Genomic DNA, 6,021 nt, shown 5'->3' with positions numbered 1-6,021 from the left:
CCACGTAATAAATGACATGACAAAATACAAGAAGCTTGAATGTAAACATACTGGATCATTCAGTTCATGCTTCTCTCTGCTGTAGCAGAGATGATGAAGGCACATTGTTACACCTCAACCTTAGAAACATTTTATTCAGTTAAGAGGAGAAATGTAATCAGATGATTCTATTCCCTTACCAAATGCCATGCCAGCCTAAGTGTACATGTAATACCTGACAATTAACACGAATGACACAGATATTCTTGTATTCACATGCCCCCTCTGGTAGGCACCTGATAAATACTACAATGTTAGTGTACTGTGATACTTGAACGTGATAATTTATAGATCCCATGAATCACAGAACAGAAAAGTCACTGTGCAAATGATTTATTTGACCTTTGTGGGTTATTTCATCCAAGCATACCTTTGTTTACACTGAAAATACACTTATCAGAGCAGAGTCATAAACAGAATACCTGACAGTAACTAAGGCATGGACCCAGGGAGAGCAGTCAGTGTTACCGTGGAGATGTTGAGCTGATACTGCAGAGGAGACGCAGTGAAAAGCGGATCTTAATGAAAAAATAAATCATCACCGGATCCCTGATACAGCTCTTCTCTCCTCAGCTCTGCGTAAAGTGACCACAGATGCATTGGACATGTCCCAGAACTGTCACAAAGGTGTCTACCGTTCAAGTAGTCCGCACGCAACAACAAACCAATCGGCACTGGTCCCTGCGGCGTGTGTGTGCGCAGCGGGCGGACGGATACGGACGAATCGCAGGTTTATCAAGGAGTAAACGTGCCAGAAAACCCCGCCACCGGAGCGCAGAGCCCGAGGAAACCGGCGCCGGACCCGGGTTCCTGCAGCCTTTCTCTTCACCTGACCTCCAGAGGTAGGACACCTGCTGCGTGGGTCTTTGTTGTTCAAACTAATAACGTCTGGGGACATATTTGGTGTGTTTAACCGAGCCTGAGAGTGCAAGGTAGGGCTGATGGTTAGAAGAAGACGTCTCAGCAGACTGTGATTCTAAAGAGGAAGGGAGAGAATGAACAAGACATCTGAGGAAGAACTTTGGTGTTTTGTGAGTGAAATTTAAGAGGCTTGATTATATCAGGACACCGGTACCTTTGAACGGACTTCTAAAAACACCATTGCTCGTACTAAGCTCGTTGACGCAACAGTCCACGTTGAGCTGCAGGGTTCGACCGGCAGATGGCGCTGTTGCTTTGCTTGCAGAGCGCTATTGTGCATCTGATGACTAAATACAAATTACATAGCGTACTTTACCTTAGCCTGATTACCTGACAGCACTATGTTTTCTGAACCAGTGATTGGTTTCTATAGATTATAACCCATTACCAATATCACAAGATACCAGGTTTATGAAAATGGCCACGGGTTTTAAAAGCAGATGAGATCTCTATGGCAAGCAGAGTCTGGCACTCTTATCAAAGATGTAAACTGGAAAGGCATAAGAGGAAAGCCTCTTTATTATGTGGTGGGCAACTGTGCTGGGAAGGTACAATATTACAATACACACAAGGCCAATGGTTGGACATAAAATGAAGTATTTATCATGAATATTTAAAGAAACCTGATATGTTGCTTCTGGGAATGTAGGAAAAATTTAGACCTCTGGAGAATAATTGATGTGAGATAAAATACTGGGGCAACTCCTCATAGCTTGGTGTCATGACATGTATGCTGGGTGTTAAAGAGGAGTTTCCTATTATAGCCTATACTTGAAATTCCCCAGTGGACTAAAAATATAAATTCAGTGTCTAATCCTTTACTGCACTGAAAAACTAAATTAAGTTTGATAAAATATGGGATTTTTAAAATGCTGTCTATGAAATGATGATACAGTAGAATATAACTTTGTCAGCTTTATGGTGAAATTCATTTTGTAACCTGAAGGCAGCTCCATCTAAGAAATAGACACAGAATGTCCAGTAACCACACATACACCACATACAACACTTCCACAGTCACACGTAACACATTATAACAGACACACAAAACACAGCCCTAATATACAATACGAATGTACTAGATATACATGTACTGTACAAGACGCAGCATATTCAGTAAGCAGTAGTATCATAACACCCAGATATATTTATACCTTTGTGGTCCGAAGCTATCATAGCCTGAAATTGAGGAATCGAGTGCTCCAGCCTCTGTGACCCACATGGCCTGTTTGCCCCCTCTCACACAACCATCTCCTGAAACAGATCGCCTACGTTGGCAGGCGGAATTACTAAAGCTCCCGCAGCATTGATGACAACACACATTGCACCAGCTCATGGATATTTGTCATCATAAAAACATGATGACAAGCACAGTGAAACTCTATCGTCATTGAAACTGTCATAACATGCCCTTATGAAACCTGAAAATCCTGTGTTTTATATACCGAGCCTTTTTAAAATTTTTTTACAGGAGGACAGTCTCAGGACTGGAAATTTGAGAGTGACAGGTCCTGGTATACAGCATGTGTTTGTGTATACAATGTGCCTATGGACATGGAAAGGTAAAATTAAATACTGTGTGTTTGCTTTATGCTATGTTTGTGTTAGCCCTGAAAGTACAGTGCATTGCAACTTCAGAAAACACAGGCAAACAGAGAAAGTATGACACCAGAAGCACCACAAAAACTAAGTTAACCCTTTGGAATTATTTCCATATATGCATATGTTTGCCTTAACATACAGTATGTTTTAACATACAACACATGAATTGATAAAATACTTTGCAGGTAAATATCTTGAATGCATGAGGCAGCAGATACATGTGGAAACCAACTGATTAATCATGTGTGTATTTGTTAATTACACATGCATTGCTAATGAATTATAAGTGGGCTGTTGCTGAGAAAGACAGAAATTGTTAACACTCTGCGACTAGAGACTGGAACTGATCATCCCAGGCCTTGACAGTTTTTAGATAAGAAAGTTAGTCACTCACTGAAACATCCTCTCTCACAGCTGATTTTCACTTCTGTTTTATTTCTAGGTCTAAGGAACTTCTTGACCTTGTGAGGGTGCTCTTCTCTCTCTCTCGACTTCCTCCTATATGCAGAGCCCTTCTGCAGCAGAAGCTTCTAATAAAGAACGAAAAAGACAAAGTGGGTCTCAACCTTTCTTTTATTTAAGAAGAATTTTCACAACATTACAGGTAACTGCAGTCATGGCAAAGAATATTTGCACCCATGTATTTCTGTCAGATAACGCACCAGTTCTCAGAATTCATTGGTGATCTTCAGATTTCATAACGTCACACCCACAGTCAAGACATTTTGTGCCTGAAGCAGCAGAGCAACCCCAGAACATCAGTGAACCTCCACTGTGTTTGACTGTAGTGACATGTAGTAACAGTAGAATGATGTGCTCAAACAAACAGCTCTAGTTCAGTCTTGTCTGTCCACAGGACATTGCCCCAGAAGGACTGTGGCTTCCTCAGGCCAGTTTTGACAAACTCCACTCTGGCTTTTTTATGTTTCTGTGTCAGTAGTGGGCCCCTGGGTCTCCTACCAAAGCATCCCTCGTCATTCAGACGGAGATGGTGTGAGCTGACACTGTTGCAACCTGTGTCTGCAGGTCAGATTGAATTTCTCTGGAAGTTGATTGAGGTTTTTTTATCCACCATTCGAACCATCCTTTGTTACAATCCGTCATCTATTCTTCTCTGTTGCCACGTCCATGGAGATCAGCTACGGCGCCATGGGCTGTAAACGTCTTAACACACAGGAACAGCCAGATCTCTGGAGATGGACATGGAACCTTGAGACTGTCTGTTTACTCACATTGATATGGGTACCACTAGCATGTCTGTTTGGTGTTCCTGTCTGTCACTGTCCAGGTTCTCTCTCATGTATGAACTTTGTTTATCACTGATCTCATCAGTTACTCAGTCCTTATTTGCTGTTTGCCAGAGTTTATGGCTTTCAACTGTTCCCTTATCTCTGTCTACTCCTACATCAGTCAGTGGAATGGTGCTCATTGAAAAGACTGTTTGTACCTACCTCAGTCTTACTTGCTTGGACACCGAGATGTGTAAGACTGGGTTTGAAAATACCTATCTGCAGTTCTGAGATTACTTGCAAGAGAATGCTGACCTGGAATCCGGCGAATCAGAAAACATTACTTGTACCTGCACCCTATGTGCTACCTTGTGTGTGAAAACATGTACCTACAACTTAACCTGAGTTTCCTGTTAGATGCATAACAGCGATTACAGCTATCCCAGGCTGCCTGAGTGTATCTGTTTCGCCATATCCCTGTTTACCTGTGTAATCACTTACCTTTTAGTTTTAGCCACTCTTTGTCCGGTTTGTTTCTGATATCCGCTGTTTGGTTTATTTACTTGTAACCTGCACTGCACCTGTTTGCCATTGTATAGACTGAGTTAATAGAGGCCTTGTATTCCTCAGCTCTGTTCCTTGTCTCGTTTGCATCTCAGTCCTAAAACTGAAATCCTCCCATATTTGTGTTATACAACCTACAATAACCAGGTCTTTACAGATATTTCATGATACAGTAACTAATAAACTAACATCCCCATCCTCAGTTTGGAGGATGGGGACAATGCCACTGTTGAACTGTATCTGCATTATACAGATAATTTCTGTTATATGGCTAAGTTTTACTAATACAAATAGTGTGGACAAAAACAAACATCTGTCAGTGCAATGCAGTTCACACACTAAATGATGTCTTACAATACCTCAGAATAGAACAGCTGCGAAAGGTTTAAGGTCCCGCTGCTATCACAGGGCCGACTGAGCTATGTTAAATGCTAACAAAAATAAAATAAGAAACACATGAATTTATCAGTCTTTATTTGGTTTTAGGCATGTTGGAATGTGATGAAGGAAGGAGAACAAAATTTCAGCCCAGACATTTGGGTAGAGCAGCCTGTAGACACATAGAGACCAAGCTGTTTGGATTTTGCTGTAAAGTAATGTGTGTTCTGTCACTGCCATTTATTTTTAATAAGTAACTTGGTCTAGTTTACCCCGGTGAACGAGAGGGTCGCTTCCCTGTGCCTTCGGGTTGGGGATAGGTCTCTCACTGCCGTTTGTGTCTACGGGCCGAATGGCAGTGTAGAGTACCCGGCCTTCTTGGAGACCCTGGGAGGGGTGCTGGAAAAGGCCCCGACTGGGGACTCTGTTGTTCTACTGGGGGACTTCAACGCCCACGTGGGCAGCGACAGTGACACCTGGAGGGGCGTGATTGGGAGGAACGGCCCCCCCGATCTGAACCGACCCGTCACCTAGGACCTATTTGCCTTGGGAAACCCTACCAGGGGCATATAGACCCCGACAACATAGCTCCTAGGATCACTTGGGTACTCACCCCTCCACCACAATGAGATCACAATAACGTCATGTCTTCCGATGAGGAAGCATTGGCCAGGGGCTTGCAGGTGGACTCATCCATCACCCAAGCTGAAATCACCAAGGTAGTTGATAAGCTTCTCAGTAGCAAGGCACCGGGGGTGGATGAGATCCGCCCTGAGTACCTCAAGTCTCTGGATGTTGTGGGGCTGTCTTGGCTGAAATGCCTCTGCAACATCGCATGGCAGTTGGGGACAGTGTCTCTGGATTGACAAACCGGGGTGGTGGTCCCTCTTTTCAAGAAGGGGGACCAGAGGGTGTGTTCCAACTATAGGGGCATCACACTCCTCAGCCTCCCCGTGAAAGTCTATGCCAGGGTACTGGAGAGGAGAATTCGATCGATAGTCGATCCTCAGATTCAGGAGGAACAATGCAGTTTTCGTCCTGGCCACGAAACACTGGACCAGCTCTATACCCTCTTCAGGGTGGTGGAGGGTTCATGAGAGTTTGCCCAACCAGTCCACATGTGTTTTGTGGATCTGGAGAAGGCATTTGACCGTGTCACTCACGGCACCCTGTGGGGGGTGCTTCGGGAGTATGGGGTCTGGGACCCTTTGCTAAGGGCTGTCCAGTCCCTGCACGACCAGAGCAGGAGCTTGGTTCGCATTGCCAGCAGTAAGTCAGACTTGTTTCC

The 6,021-nt window shown here is 43.9% G+C and overlaps 1 long non-coding RNA gene across 1 annotated transcript; it reads left to right on the top strand.

The window, feature by feature from the left end:
* The first annotated feature begins 457 nt into the window (after positions 1 to 457).
* Positions 458 to 5,012, top strand: LOC109952034 (uncharacterized). Its single transcript, XR_002273699.1, has 3 exons — positions 458 to 881; positions 2,432 to 2,522; positions 3,005 to 5,012. It is a non-coding gene; the product is annotated as an uncharacterized LOC109952034 (long non-coding RNA).
* Positions 5,013 to 6,021: the final 1,009 nt, after the last annotated feature.

This window comes from Monopterus albus, unplaced genomic scaffold, assembly GCF_001952655.1.
Source record: "Monopterus albus unplaced genomic scaffold, M_albus_1.0 scaffold427.1, whole genome shotgun sequence".
NCBI classification, from domain to species: domain Eukaryota; kingdom Metazoa; phylum Chordata; class Actinopteri; order Synbranchiformes; family Synbranchidae; genus Monopterus; species Monopterus albus.
The sequence above is the reverse complement of the archived record's forward strand: the minus strand, read 5'-3'. Positions and strand labels throughout refer to the sequence as shown.